We start from the raw sequence: 15,921 nt of genomic DNA, 5'->3' as shown, positions 1-15,921 counted from the left end.
AAACTGGTTCCAGAAGAAATAGACAATCTGAAGAGACGTATATTATTTTTTTTAATTATTAAAAATATTCCCACAAATAAAATCCTGGGCCCAGGTGGCTTTAGTGGTAAATTCTGTCAAATACTGAAAGAAAAAATGCTGAACCTTCACAAACTTTTTCAGAAAAAAAGAGAAAAATTTCCCCACTCATTCTATGAGACCAGTATTTTCCCTGATACCAAACCCGAAGACATCCTAAGAAAATAACCAATATACCTCATGAACACATATGCAAAAATCTTTCACAAAATATTAGCAAACAAAATCCAGCAACATAAAAAATGGGTCATTATACAGGTGGCATCTATCCCCGAAATGCAAGGCTAGTGTAGCATCTGGAAATCAACTAAAGCCATACCCATACTTACAGATAGCAAGACAAAAGCCAGATGATCATCTGAACAGATGCAAAAAAACATTTGATCAGGTCCAACACCCAGTTCTAATATAAACGCTCAACAAACCAGGAATAAGGGGACTTTTCAACCTGATAAAGACCATCCATGAAAACCACAGTAATAACATCATACATCACAGTAGAAAACCCAGTGTTTTTCCTAAGATTAGGAACAAAGCACCTTTGCCATTCAGCATTATTTTGGGGCCCTAGTCAGTCCAGTAAGACAAGAAAAATAATGAAAGGTATACAGGATGGAAAGAAGATGCAAAACTCTTAGTTGCAGGTGACATGCTCCTGAGTGCAGAAATCCTAAGGAGTCCACTAAATCCTAAGGAGTCCACAGAAGTCTATGAGAACTAGCCAATGATTAAATTTAGCAAGGTTGTAGGATAAAAAATCAATATACAAAACTCAATTTTATTCCTATATACAAAATAGCAAACAATCTGAAAATGATAATTCCATTTACAATAACATCAAAAACGCTTCAGAATACGTTTAACAACAACAACAAATCAATTAGCAAGACTTGCACAATGAAAACAAAAAACTGCCAAGAGAAATTATAGAAGATCTGAACGTATGGAGACACTTCCCACGTTCCTGGGTTGGAATACTTAATATCCCCAAACTGATCTATAAATTAAACACAAACCCATCAAAATCCCAGCAGGCATTTTTTAAAAGATATTACCAAGTTGATCCTAAAATTTACATGGAAATACAAAGGACCTAGAAGAGCCAAAACATTTCAAGAAGAGAAACAAATTTGGAGGACTGAACACTACATTTTCAAAACTGTAATCAAGACAGTGTGGTCTTGGCATGAGAAGAGAACCATAAATCAGTGAAATAAAATTGAGAGTCCAGAAATAAACCCCTATACTATGGTTTCAAGAAAACAATGCAGAAAAGGTAGCCTTTTCAAAAAACGGTGCTGGGACAATTAGATATCCATATAACAAAAAATGAATTCAGACCCTTACACACTACACACAAAAGATCAAATTAAAATGGGTGCTGAACCTAATGCAAGAGGTAGAACTATAAAACCCCTACAGGAAAATCTTTGTGAACTTGGATGAGGCAGTGAATTTTTAAACACCATGAATATGACCCATCAAAGAAAAAAATGGACAGACTGTATATTATAAAGAAAAACTTCCGTGCTCTAAAAAGATGAAAGATGACATAGACTAGTATAAGATATTCCCAATAAGGGACTTCTTTCCAGAATATTAAAGAACTCTCCCAGTAATTCTGAATAAGGGTGAAACAGTAATTAAATAACCCATTAAAATGGGCAAAAGATTTGAATAGACAGCTTATCAGAGAAAGATGAATGTCTACTGAACATGAAAAAACGTTCAACTTCATTGGCCATTAGGAAAATGCAAATTAAAACCACAGTGAGATACCCCCCCACACAGCCATGTGAATACCTGTAATAAAAAAGACCCACAGGATGGAACATTGTGAGCACGTGGTGAAACTGGAACTCACATATGGCTGTGGGAATGTAAAATGGTGCAGCCACTTTGGAAAATGGGCAGTGTTTTAAAAAAATGCAAATATAAACTTACCACATGGCCCAGCAATTCCATTCCAACGACACCACCAGGGAGAAGTGAAAATGCAGATCCACACAGACATCCACACCGACACTCACGGCTGCCCCATTCCTACCCGCCCCGCTGCAGCCCGCCCAGGGGTCCCTAACTGGAATAGGGATCAATAACATTTGGTATAGTGATAAACAGGATACTGCTCAGCAATGAGAATAAACAAGCTAGCAATACATGGTGTAAGATGGATGAGCCTCGGAAACACTGCACAAAGCGGCAGAAGCGAGATGCAAAAGGCCACATACTGTAGGATTCCACTGACAGGAAATGTCCAGACAGGTGCATCTCTGGGGACAGATGGCAGAGCAGCGCTGGGTCAGGGGACTGGCTGTAAGTGGACAGGGGACCTTCCAGGGTGTGCAGCCCCAAACGTGCACGGCCACCAGGAAAGGGTGCCTTCAAAGGGTGTGCAGGTCTGCACGGGGGTGGCGGGGGCTGCCTTCCCAGGCGGCCAGTCTAATTCCCACACCAGAGCAGCCTTCAGAGAACTACCAAGCCCCCAAGGCATAGGCCTCTTCCTGTGATCACAAAACATGGCCTGTGGGTCATTTCCCTGGGACCCTGGGGTACCTTCCACAAATCTAACTCCACGGCTGGCTCAAGCTTCTGCTTTGCTCCAGCGCTCTGTCACAGGCGTGGCAAGATGGGCGCCCCAGTGTTATGTCCAGGCCTGGGGTCCCAGGGCTGACCCAGCATTCTGGGGGACTCAGCAGGACATCTGGCTGAGGGCAGAGCTGAGCAGAGGGTACAGCAGGCAGAGGCACTGAGTAGACTGGGAGGCCCCCCAGGAAGGGCAGGTGTGGAAGGCCTTACGTTTGGGGCCTCACCTCAAGGAATAAACGGAGAGAGCATGAGATCAGTGTCTTAGGGCTGGTGTCCAAAGGTGTGGGGGGCCTGGGATGAGGGGTGAGGGCAGGGAGGCCAGTAGGAAAGTTGTTGGTGTGGGGTGAACAGCTGTTGTGGGGTCAGGGGCACAGGGGTGGGGACACCCTACTCTTCCAACCCACTCCTTGCCAGGCCCCTCCAGCAGCAGTGGGGAGCGGAGGTGAGGGGCACAGCGGAGCAGGAGGAGGGGTAGGCACCATGGGCAATGCCAGAGGCCCCTTGCACAGGCCTGCTGCCGGCCGGTGTTCCTTGCCCGGCCCTTGCCCCAGCAGGCAGGCTGCAATGGCCACTGTACCACAGGTCTGAACCTCTGCACGGGGATGAGGCCGGGTGCAGGGTTCCGGGCGAAGTCAGCTCGGAGGCCCCTCCCAGGCCAGCAGTGGTGCGGGGCCTGTTGCTCACACAGCATCACTGGGTCCAGTTTCAGATCCGTTAAGTGAGCGGCATGCCCAAGCCTGAGTCAGCCCGTGGACACGTCTGCCCTGGCCCAGGCCTCGTGACCAATCGGTGAGCAGGACAGCAGCAGGGGAGAGCAGATGGGTGGGCTGAGCCCCCGGCTCAGGTCCCTGCCCTCCGAGCCTCAGTTCCCCATGGAGCAACACTAGGGCTGGTTCTGAAGTGCACTAAGCGCACGTGTCCTCCCTGGATTTAGAATTTCTGGACATTTTCCCCTAAAGGAAAGTGGGAGATGAAGTGGCTCTGCCTGAAAAGGACCTGGAGATGGATCTTACCCCCCCCTGGCTGTGACCCTGGAGGGGTGCAGGCAGAATGGGGGCACAGCCCTCTCTCCAGCCCATTACCTTCTGCAAAGGTAAACACAGGCGGGCTTACGCCTCTGTGATGTGGCCACGGACTCACCGCCACCCAGCCTCCCTGATCTGGCCTCGCTCCCTCCAGGGCAGTGCACTCCCCTCCAGCCCGGCCAGTCCCCGGCCTGTACACCTTCCACCTGTGCACCCAGCAGCTAGCTGGATAGCCTGGAAAGGGGTGGACCCCGACCCGCCATCCCCATGGCTTCCCAAGGACCCTATGAGGGCACAGTGTGACCCCTGACCCCAGGCCCCAGACTCCGTGCAGCGCCTGGTGCATCAAAGGTGAGCTCATAGTAGAGTCAGTTCCCCCAGCTGGAAGGGAAGCTGGGGTGGGGCCCTGGGCAGGGGTGTCCCACCCACACATGCCACCTCCAGAGGCTCCCCTCCCAGCCCCCCAGAGAGAAGCAGTCTCATGGCTGTCCTGTGTATCAATGTGCACAGGGACACACCTGGACACGCATGCCTGCTGGAGCACCAGGAGGGGGCACACATGTCAAAATGCAGGTACCATGTTCAGCTGCTCACGTGTGCCTGACAGTTACCTGGCTGTGTGTGACGATGCATGCCTACAAACATGTTTGGGCTTCTGCTGATGTGTGGAGATGCGTAGGGGGGTGGGTGTGAGGGTGCATGTTACCTCAGAGGGCCCGCACCCCTGCACCCACATGAATGCATGCTCCTGTGAGATTAGAGTGTGCGCCATGTGTGCACATGCATCCTGGTGCGGGACTGTGCGCACACAGGGCCCTGCAGTGTGTAGTTTGCACCTGCCAGAAGGTGGGTACAGCAGCACGCATCTTCAGTTTTGGGGTGCAGCTGCCCCGTGTGGGGGCTCGCCCGGTCTGGCCCTGACAGGTGGATGAAGGCCAGCAGCAGCCCTGGATGTCTGGTGAGTTGTTTTTCTAAAATGCCATCTCCGGCAAATTCCACCCTTCAGATGTGGCGTGTTCTTGCTCTTTGGGGGCGGGAGGACACAGCAGCTGTCCAGCTCTGGGTTCACAGGGCCAGAGCAGTCCAGGTGGGAGCCACCACGCAGAGCCCCAATTGCCCCTTCACATTACAACCCCTGTCTGCTCTATTGCATTTGCAAGAAGGAATAAAAGCAGACAAGAAGTTTGCTCTTGCCTACTTCATGGACCTAACACCCTCAGACTGGGGAACTGAACGGGAAGGCACCCTTCCCAGGGCAGTGTGACTCCAAGACCTACCTCTGTGCCCCTTTAAAAGTGGAGGGAACAGCGCCCCAGGAGGGCATGCACATAGTGCACGCTCCTACACACTCACTCCCAAATTCAGATCAGAGAAGTGTATCCCTAACAGGAGGCACACCAAGCTCCACATCCACCTGGCATCCCCAGGACTTGGCGTCAAACCCACCCGAGGTTTCATGCCAACACATTTTGGGGAGCTTCATCTCCCCAAGAAATACAGCTCTGAAATGTTAATGGATGTCAAAGGGAAAATGGGATTTGCTTTATACAGTCTTACTCTCTACATGAAGAATCCCTCATTTTGTAATGGATATAAATGGGAAAATGGGTTTTGCTTTACAGAATATTTTTCTCTATAGGAACGCAGCTCCAATTTTTTAAGCAACATCAAAATACATGTGGCATGCCTCTCCGCTGCCAGCGTCACCAGCCGACCCAGGCTGCCCTGTCTCTCCCAGACGTCAGCAGCAACTCCTAACTGGGCAACTCATTCCCTTGTGCCCCTACAAAAATCTCTTCCTCACCTCCAAACAGAGTGATCTTTTAAACATATAAACCAACCTCACCCCTCAGCAACTCAAACTCCCCCAAAGCTTCCCAAGGCAAACAGAAGCAGCTCCGAGCCTTCCCAAGAACGCTGACACCCTGGCGGCCTGGGCCTTGCAGCCCCTCCAGCTGACCTGTCTGGCCTCGCCTTTGTTCCACTACGCCAGGCTTGTCACTGCACCCTGTCCCCAGCACCCTCTTTCCCACTTCTTTGCACATCAGGGCACAAGGAGGCACAAGGGCCAAGCCCGCCCCACCCCAAGGAAGCTGGGGCGATGGGCTGAGGGTCCTGGAGAACAAAGCCAAGAGCCTGGGGTTCCACGAGCATCAATGGCAGCTCTGCCTTCTACAGAACCTGTATCAACAATTCCAACTCCCCAGGGCTGGTTGTCTAGCCCATCCCTGCCGCTACAGGGGGAGCCGCTCCGGGAAGGGGAGGGACCTGCCCCACCATGCAGACCTCCTGACTAGGGACTCTGCTCCCAGACCCAAACCCTGGGGAGGGCTGTGCTTTATTCCCACCTGACAGATAGAGGTGCCAGGGCCCAGGGAAGACAGGTGGCCCACCCCCAGCTCACGTGGCCAGCTGGAGGCACAGAAGACCCTGGGCCACCCCTGACCTGTATCTAGGCTCTTCCAGAAGCTTCTCTAGGGCTATCAGAGGTAAGGGAGACCTCAGTGGGGATAGCAGAGGCCCTGGTTCAGGCTCAGGAAATACATGTTGAGGGGTCCAGCCCCTTGGGCTCCCAGGGAGGCCATGGTGGGCTGGAATGGTGGAGAGCCTTGGGTGGCGAGCAGGGAGCTGGGCGACCATGCTGTGGATGTTTCCAGGGCACTGGTCCAGCATCACCTCCAGGCTCCATCACAATGGCCCAGGACAGCCCAGTTCCAGCCTCCAGCTGGCACAGCCTTCGCTACACAGTGCCTATTGTGTGCAGTGAGGGTCCTGCAAGCCCCCTTCCAGACCCGGTTCTTGGCCCTCCAGTCGCTGGATGCAGCCTCATCTCCACGTGTGGGGCTGCCCAAGGCAGCCTGTGTTTGCATCTCTGTTTATTAAACTAAAGGGAGCTAATGACTAAGAGGTGCCTGGGTTTGATCCTGCTGAAAATAAAACCAGGATCTGTGGGTAAACACTGGGGAGCCTTGGCTGTCAGTCACTTACTGGGAACTCACCCCACAGAGGACTCCACTGGGCCCCACCGCTTCCCCGGCTGGGGTGGGCAGACTCCTCTCGTACCTCTGGGGCAGACCCCAGGCCTTCTGCCACACCGCCCACGTCTCTAGTGCCCATGGTTGGCTCTCCGGCCAGGGCTTTGCAAATGCTTGTTACTGGATCAGCCCTGTTAGAGGAGCTATCAGAGGGGGTAGACAGCAGAGAGGTGTGCTTCTGGAGGGCACAGAGGTGGGCAGGGGTGACGCACACACACGGAGCCCAGCCAGTCCATGTGTATGCCCTGGCCCCGTGCTGAAGAGTGTCAGATGGGGCCTCAGTGCATCATCGATAAGGCGAGGGTTTCTGGCAAGACCCTCTGCTTTCTCTAGGTGGGGCTGGGGGCGTGGTGCAGGGCCAGAGCACAGGAGCAGGGCTGAGCTGGGCCCTCCTCCGGCTCTCCTCTCTGGGCCTCAGTCTCCCCATCTGTTAAATGGAGGCCCTATCGAGTACAACAGACCCACAGTGATGGCTGGGAGCAGCTGCTGGACTGGGCTGCCCCCAACCCTCCTCACCCTTCCCATGGATGCCCAGCTGGCCTCTCCCTACACCCAGGCCCACTTTGGGGTGCTGAGGCATTACAGATGGGGAGGCCAAGCTCTGTGGCTGTGGGAGTCCGTCCCCAGGGCCAGCGCCTCTAACAGACACTGCAGGCCAGTGGGCAGGGTCTGCCCCCTCTTCCTGCCCCTGCTCCTGCTGCCCCCAGCCTGGATGCTTGCCCCTTCCTCCAGGTCGCCCACCCGTGAAGAGCCAGCCAGATCCCTCCTTCGAGCTGGGGGCAGAGCAGCCAAAAGGAGGAGAGCCTTGCAAGTAGGACTGACCAAAGATGCCAAGGAACTAAGGCCGCCAGGGAAGGAGGGCAGGGGCCCCGGTGCTCAGGTGCTGGGCCAGGCAGTGACTCAGTTTCACGCTTGTTCTTCCTCATTCCCCAGATGCCAGGGCAGGGAGCTGAGGTATAGCCCGTTCTTTTTTTTGTTTTTTTAAGGTATCATTGACATACACTCTTATGAAGGTTTCACATGGAAAACATTGTGGTTACTATATTCACCCATGTTATCAAGTTCCCCCCACACCCCATTGCAGTCACTGTCCATCAGTGTAGTAAGATGCCACGGAGTCCCTATTTGTCTTCTCTGAGGTGCTGCCCATTCTTAACCCTCCTAAGAAGGCAGGCAGGCCCAGCTGGCATACACCCCCCACTGCTGCCCTGTGCCTCTGTTCCTGGTCTCCAAGCTCAAGGCCAGGCAGGAGGAGGCAAGCACCTGGCCCCAGTGCCCAGGATTCCGGCGAGCTGTACCACTCTTGCTGTGTGACCTCAAGCAACGCAGAGCCCTTCTAGAAGGTGAGCTGGTCTCCACTGGAAAGGATCGTGCACATATATTTCTGGGCCTGTCTCCCCACTCGGACATGAACTCCAAGGGCCTCAGCAGTCTTTTCCCCAGGTTCCAGGCAGTGTGCACAGTAGGCCCTCCGTGTTTGCTGAATAAACCTTCAGGACAATTCCAGCTCCAATGGCTGGCAGACTCAGTTCCTGCCCCCAGATGGCCATGGGGTCCCAGCACCCTCTCTCATCCCTCCTTCCTCCTCCCTCAGAAGAGCCTGGCAAAGCCAGGTCTCAGCTGGCCCAGTCTAGCAGGCAGGCCTGGGGAGGGGAAGGGAGGGGAGAGGAGTGTCCACAGCTGCCACCCCACCTCTTGCTCACTTCTGGGGTCACCGGATGGCACAGAGTGATGGGCTGGGGGCCACAGAGGGAACAGGTATCCCCAGCAGCCGAAGTTGCACCTTCCTGCTCAAGTTACCAGACCTGACCCAGCCCATAGGAACAGGGCCACCCCCTCAACGCCCTGTCACCATGAGATCTTGGACAATACCTTACACCACTCCTGGCTTCAGTCTCCCCATCTGCACAGTGGGTGCAGAGGGAATACACCAAAGACCCTTCTGAATCAGGACTCAGTGCCCTACATGGGCTGCTCCATCAGCCACCCTACAGAAAACCTCCCAAGGCCAGTGGACACAAGCTTCCATTGGAAGAAATCAGAATTAACAACAGAAAACAAAAAGGGGGGCGATTGACAAATGCACCCAGTGTCTGCAGCTACACCACCATCCACTCTAGGTTCACGCCTGGAAATTTATGGCCATGTCACCCAGCCCTGGAGATCTATCTCCTGCCTGTCACTCACTGGCATTTCCTCCTATGCCTCCGTCTGTATGCACAAGGCCTGCTTCTGTGCCTCCTTCAGAGGTGTAAGAATATCCCAAGTCCAGGCACCTCTACTCATCCTCACTGCTGTGGCATCCTCAGGGACAGGGTCCCTGCTAGTGGGATCTGGTCTGCCAGGCGGGGTGGGGGTAATGGCCCCAGGGAACTGAGGGATCCCACTGAAACCTAGAGCCGGGAGGGACGGAGGGAGGGAGTGTTAGAGACACAGAGGTGTGGGGCCCAGGCAGATGCTCCCATTCTACTCCACTGGTCCAAATCACTGCCATTCCTTGGCCCTACTAATGTCTCTCAGAACAGGTGGTGCTCATAGGAGATATTCAGCATTCCAAAATTCAAGTCCCAGGTGAGAGCTGGCCTCTGGGTCCAAGCTCTGTCCTAGGCTCTTCTGGGGGCATGCAGGGAGGTGGGGGAGCAACAGCCTCTCTCCAGTCCGGAGTGGGGTGCCCCTTCCCAAGGCACTCTGAGTAACGGAGTTTCCCAGAGGGAGTGGTATGGGGTGATGGGGGTGGGCACCCACCACATCCCTTCCATCCCCTGCTCCGGGTTTGCCAGGCCTCAGGAAGAGGTGCCATTCCCTCTATCCCCAGAGTCAAGAACTGTCTCATCCTGAACTCCACAGAGCAGCACCCTACCTGTTAGGCTGGGGGCAACATGGCTGTCCCAGGAGAGGGTCCCACTGATGGGTGGGAGGCCAGCTCCCCACCTTCTCGGTGGAAGAGTCCACCTGCCAGCTGTTTGTACCTCCTCCAGGAACCAAAGTGCCCCTAAATCCAGACTGAAATTGGGCCTTGCCCTCTGTCATGCCTGGCCAGCTGGAGTCTACCCCTCTATCCCTGGGTATGTCTTCTCTTTTGGTCATGAACCTGGGAAGGGGCTATGAGTTTGCCCCCTCCCCCACAACTGCTGTTCAATTAAAAGATAAAAGCTGCCAGGACTCAGGGCAGCAAAGGCCAGGGGGCTAGTGAGGCAGGAAGGATGAGAGTATTTGTGGCTTAAAATAACCAAGTCCCTGTTACCTCTCTGGCTGGACAGAGGCCGGGGGCCTCTGGAGATGATCTCTGAGAAAGACAAGCCAGGGCTTGGGAGTCCGAGTCTTTATCCTTTCTTTGCTGTGCACCCTTTGAAGGCTCCTGGTTCCAAGGATCTCAGGTCCTGGGAATGCTTTACGCATAGCCCCCAGCCCAATATAGAGAGTGAGTGGCAGACACAGCTGCAGACAAGCAAGGGCCCAGGATGCACGACGCTGAAGAGCAGATGCCCACTCCTGATGGCTCCCCCAGCCAGCCCCTCCAGACGCCCTCCCTGTGCTAAGACTTCGCTGAGGCCTTCCTTCCATAATGCACACATCATTACACCCCCATTTCACAGATGTGGAAGCTGAGGCTCCAGGAGGTCATGTGCCCCCAAGGTCACATAGCTGAGGCCTGGAACACGCTGATTTTGATGCCAGATGCTGTCAGTTTGTGTTGGAGAGGGAACACCTGCAGGGGGCCCCACCCTGTGAAGCAAGCGAGTGACCTTCGGATTTTCAAGGATTGAAGGGGGACCCCTGTCTTTAGAGGCAGGTTGGGGCAACGGTCCGAGGTGGGGGTAGGGGTGAACAGTCACCAAGTTCAGGGCAAAGGCCCCACCCTCACGCCAGGGTTTTGGCTTCCAGGCACGGAGCACGGAATTACCGCCCCTCTCCGGGGCCGAGCGGGGAGGCGCGCACGGAAGGCAGACAGGGCAGGGGCTGTGAGGCCTACATGGATGGGGTCCGGGACCCAAGCCCAAAGAGGGTCGACGGCAGGGAGCCGCGGCTCGGGATGAAGGGCCGGCTGCGGACGGCCAAGCGGGCCAACGAGGGGAGGGAGGTGCTGGGGGAGGCGCAGGGCCAGGTGAGGGGCAGCTGCGCGAGGGCAGCAGCGACCGGGGCGACGGCAGGATCCGGACCCCGACCCAGACCCCTCTCTGCAAAGCGGAACCGAGCGCCCGCGCCGCCACCAAGTTCCTCTAAGTTTGCCCGCCGCGCTCCGAGGGCGCGCCAGGAGCACCACGGGCCGGGGGCTCACGAAGAGCGCGCGGGGCGCCGGGCCGGCCGGAGTCCCACGCCCCTCAAGCAGGGCTCCCGACCCGCTCGGATGCGGGCTCCGCGCTTACCTGCCCGCCGGCCGCCGTTCCGGGACTGCGCCCGCCGCCGCCGTCCTTCAAGCTCTTTCAAGCTCTAACTTCGCTCCGGGGATTGAAATTCCTCCCCAGCTTCGCCCATCGATCCGCGCGCGGCCCCGCCCCTCGCCTCTCGGGTAGGGGGGCCGTCCCCGCACGCCCTCCCCGGCGCGCTCCCTCCCGGCCCGCACCCGCCCCGCGCGAGTCCGGCTGCGAGGCCCCCCCGCCGCCCGCCCCACCTCCCAGCCGCCTGGCTCCTTCCCTGCCGGCCGCGGAGCCGAGGGGTAGGGGAGGGGAGGGGAGGGGAGGGGAGGGGGAGGTCCTAGAAAGCGCCGGAGGGCTGGTTTCCTCGCCTTCCGCTCCCCGGCCTGTCCACCCACAATCAAGTGGGGGCGGGGGCCGGGGGCGGCATTCTGGTGGCGGAGTGCGCAACAGCTGTCGCCTGGATGAGCCGCCCAAGACCCCCACCACATTAAGCAAAGCCGAGACGTCCCCAGGACCCGGGCAGCTCGTATGTCCGGCCCCTCGGAGAGACACTGAGGGGGGCAGCTAGGGCCGCCCCCACAGCCCTGGGGCCCCTTCTTTCCGTCTCCTCACCTCTGGGATGACTCCGGGGGCCTCTCGAACACTTCCCGTTTGGTTTGATCTCCACAACTCTGCGTGTGGGGAAGCCCCCCTTTCCGCATGTTACAGGGGAGGAAACTGAGTCAGGAGAGGCCCAGGGTCTTGCCCATCGCCACACAGCCGTCCGAAGCAGAGGCTGAGGGGCAGCCTCGACCCCCAAGGACGGAGCCTCCGACCCCTCCTGCCTCCTTCCTCGCTCGGCCGGGCAGGCCCCGGCAGTGCCCTCGGCCAGCCCAGCTGCCCCTGGCCGCCTGCTCCTCAGGGCCGCTCCAGTCCCCGCGCAGCCTGGCCCATCCCCGCGGGCGCCCGCGCCCCCTCCCCGCTTCCTGTCCCCCGCCCGCCTCTGATTCCCGGCCTCGGTACCCCCTGCACGCTCTCCGCTCCCGCCAGCAGCTGGGCAATTCACCGAGCATACAAAAGAGTTGACTCAATTCAAAGGCAGCAAATCAAGATAAATCCTATAGTGTGTGGGGGACCGGAGAGGGCATGTGAATGAACGCCCACAGCCCAAGCAACCCTATATGGACTGGCAGGCCCGTGCCCCCAACAGAAGGCTGACCAGGAAGCAGGAGTGGGCTCAGAGCTGCCCACCGACCCAGGCCGAATGTGGCAATTTAGTGCTGAGTGGCCCCCCCTCCTGCCTGGTGGGTGGGGCGCCTTTGAGAGTGGGTACATGGGTACAGAGCCATAGCCAGGATGCTAGGAGAAAAACCGGGGTACCCCTTATTACACACCATGCGGGGGGGTGGTACAGCCAGCGGGAAATATACAACAGCTCCCAGGGTCTGGGGAGGCAGAAGGAAGAAGGCAGCTGGGCATTTGGGACATCGGAGTGAAGCCTTTCTCCTTGGGCTGCCCCCTGCCCGGCCCCCTGGCCCAGCAGGCTAAGGACAGGCCCTTGTTTATCACCAGCGAGGTACTACAGCCTCAGGTGTGCCAGGCCTGGGCACAGAGGGCCAGAGCTGAAGGAGAGGGCCCCCCTCTCCTCCTGCTAAGGGGCCTCCCCAGCTGGGGCCTGCCTGACTAGGGAGAAACGTCTTCCCCCAGAGGGGCGGCTGGTCACTCTTGGAAGGTCTGAGAAAGCAACCTACCTCCTCCTGCCTCATTCAGTGTGGGCCCCGCCCAGGAGAGACCCAAGGCCTCAGCGCTGCCTTTTTTAGGCACCCTCTGCCAGTGGTGACCCACCCCCCTTTCCAGCGGGCTCCCCAGGCTCTCGCTGGCCAAGCAGCTCTCTGGCTTTGGTCTTGAATGGGGCGGCGTTGGCCCGGTCTCTCCTGCGTGCCAGCGTCTGTGCTAAGAGCCTGCCCAGTTACATCAGGACCTGCTGGCTACTGCCCCGGCCCAAGGACTATGAGCCCATTTCTGCTGCGTGCACGACGAGGCCAGAGGCCTCACACCGCCCTTGCCTCTCACTGCCCGACCTCCTCCCCAGGCAAGTACGCGGACGCCCAGCGTCAGGGCTCTGCCGAAGGGGCCCAGAGGTCAACTGGAGGTGCTGCGTAGAGGTCCCGTCGGGAGCGTCCCGGCAACCGGGCGCAGACACAGAAGCACAGAGCTGGAGCCACGGGGGTTAGAGGCAAGGCAGAACTGCCGGCGTCGGGGCCCTCCCGCCGCATCCCCACCCCGAGAGGACGCTTCGCAGCCGGCTGCGACCTCGTCCCCCAGCCTCGGCTGGGTCGCCCCTCCCCCGTGGCCGCGGCGATTGGCGGCCTGCGTGTAAGTCATCAATTCTCTGACAGACTCTTTCGCCGCCGCCTCGAGGACATCTGTCAGGGACCCGACACTGCGCCCCACGCCCCCTGCGCCACCCCCAGACCCAGAGCAGGGGAAAGGACGCGACACGTCGCTCACCGCAGCTCGGAGACGGCTGCCTCGCAGCACGCGAGCGCTGGAGGGCGTCGGGGTCCCGGGGTTGGCGGAGGGGGCGGGGCCGGCAGCCAGCTCCAGGGGACGAAGACCCCCAGGCTCCGTGGGGCTTGGCTCTGATGGTCAGACGGGAATTCCCGTACCCCAGATATTCAAATCTACTCAAGCTCGGATCGGATCGGGCGGGGTGAGGGGAGGGAAGGAATCCTGGGCCTTCGGGTGCGCGAAGGCGACGCTGGAAGGGCGGCCACCAGGGCATTGCCTCTCTGCACACGCAGCTGTTGTTACACCCCGAAATGCTCTCAGGAGCTTCCCAGGTCCCCTCCCACGGCGACCCCCGATAACCAGGCCCTCAGATGGGGTGGCCGCGGCCCGCGAGGGGGGCGGGCATGGAGGGGCGGACGTGTCGCGCGCCGGTGTGCAGTTTGGGAGAAAGGGCGGGTGGAGGAAGTTCCCGCTCATCCCCAGCAGCCTGGCCGCAGGGACCCCACACCCACTCAGTAAAGGAGGACTCGGCTGGGAACTGTGATCGAATCCGGTCTGGCCTGGGCGCCCGATTGATGGGACGGACAGGCCACACTGTGCAGTTTGGGAAGAGAAAAAGTTGGGGGCGACACCCTGAGACCGGAGAGAAAATATTGGGAGCACAGAGGGGGGCAAGGAAGGAGGAGTGACAGGAAGGGGACCAGGAGAGGTGGGAAGGGGGACAGCTCTGAGCCCGGGATCCCCCCCTACCCCGCGGCCAAGCCCCGCTTCGCAGCTTCCCCGGCGGGCAGGAGAGGCTCTGGTCACAGGCGCCTATTAATAGCCGCGAGCTGGGTCCTTCGCGCGAGCTCGGCATCGGCGGGCAGAGCTTGGAGACCGGACATGGGGGAGGGAGGGTGTCCTGCAACACCCCCTCCAAGGGCTTCGCCGTGCGGGGCGCAGCGCCGCTCCCCCCACGCCCACTGTGATGAGACTAGCCACCCAGAGTCCACTGCCTGCCCGCCCTCAACTACGAGATTGGGTCCCAGATTGGGGAGACAGTCTCCGGGCCAACTTGGGGCGCCGCGGCTACCATCGTGCGCTCGCAAGCAAGACCACCCCTCTCTCCGCTCCCTGTCCAGACCGCCCTCCGCGCTCACAACGCTCAGGAAAGTTTCGGGGTCCCCGTCGCGCCTCCTAGCCCGAGGGGTCCGGGGTCCCGGGCCTTCGAGCCGCGTCGTCCGGGACGGAACTTTGTCCGACCGGCTCTCCGCGACCGCTAACTTCGGGTACTCCCGCCTCCGAACCGAGGGGATTGGGGGAACCGGGAACCGCGGACCCCACACGGCATAACCCAAGCCCGGGGTGGGGTACTCGGCCCCGGCACGGACACTCGGGGTAGGACGTGGGGCTGAGTGGCCCAGGCTGCGAGAGCCTCTGGGGACCCCCGTGCCCGCCCCCACTGCCGCCAGTGGGGAATCTTCCCCTCCTCCCCCAGGGGCGGGGACCAACCAGCCCCGCAAGCTGCCGCAGAAGAGACCCCTAGCCCCCGCAGCCTCGCGCAGCCCCCTCCCCCATGAGCCCCTTCCTACCTGGGCCGGGGGCGGGCCGGGGGCCGGAGGCACGGCCGGGGCGAGCGGAGCGCGCGCCCCCAGGTCCCTGGAGCGCGGCGGCGGCGGCGGCGCCTTCCCCTCCTTCCTCCTCCTCTTCCTCCGCCGGGCTTGCTGGCTCCAGACAGATCTCCTCCCCCTCGCGCCCTGCCCGCCCCTCCCGGGGCCCGCCGGGCTGGGCTCGGCCTGCGACGGGGAGCGGAGCGGAGCCGGCGGGAGCCGGGCTGCGGCGCTCACTGCGTCAAGCGCGGGGCGAGCGCGGGGCGGCGGCGGGGACAGCGCGCTCCGAGCCCGGGGCCGGCCGGGCAGGCGGGGGAGCGGCGGCTCCGGCTCGGGCGCGGGCGCAGTGGCGGCGGCCGCGGCAGCGCCGAGACTGTAGCACATTCTTTCTGAGCGTGATGGAAGGTTTCCTGTAGGAGCTGGAGCGGGAGGGAGGAGGGGCGGTGGACGCGAGAGGGGGCGGCCGGAGGGGCGGGCTGTGGGGGTCGCTCCCGCACGTCGGTGGACCGGGGGTACCTGGAGGACGACGAGGGAGGGGAAGTTGAAGCGTGCGGTGGGAGTCGTGGGGGACCCCGAGGCATCCTCGCCAGCTACTCTGGGCCTGTCTGCGCGCCCCTGTCCCCGCCCCAGGCCCCCGCGGGGAGCAAAAGCCCCCGAAGGTCTAGGATTATTCAGGACCCATGGTGGCGTTTGGAGATGGGCCCCTGGGGCGGAGATGTGCACGCGCGTGCGGACACAGCCGTGGACACACAGAGGG

The 15,921-nt window shown here is 59.2% G+C and overlaps 1 protein-coding gene across 5 annotated transcripts in view; it reads right to left on the bottom strand.

Moving 5' to 3' along the window:
- Window positions 1-15,623, bottom strand: part of ELFN1 (extracellular leucine rich repeat and fibronectin type III domain containing 1) — a 79,399-nt gene extending 63,776 nt beyond the window's left edge. For 2 of the 5 annotated variants that reach the window (XM_017642589.3, XM_073214935.1), the window contains exon 1: window positions 11,698-12,003. The gene's annotated coding sequence lies outside the window, so the exon portion shown is untranslated. Of the gene's footprint in view, window positions 1-11,094; window positions 11,208-11,697; window positions 12,004-15,146 lie in introns of those variants that run through there. The other 3 variants (XR_005058592.2, XM_037008461.2, XM_073214936.1) reach the window with 3 other exon arrangements.
- Window positions 15,624-15,921: the final 298 nt, after the last annotated feature.

Source organism: Manis javanica, chromosome 10 (assembly GCF_040802235.1).
Source record: "Manis javanica isolate MJ-LG chromosome 10, MJ_LKY, whole genome shotgun sequence".
In the NCBI taxonomy this organism is placed as follows: Eukaryota; Metazoa; Chordata; class Mammalia; order Pholidota; family Manidae; genus Manis; species Manis javanica.
The sequence above is the reverse complement of the archived record's forward strand: the minus strand, read 5'-3'. Positions and strand labels throughout refer to the sequence as shown.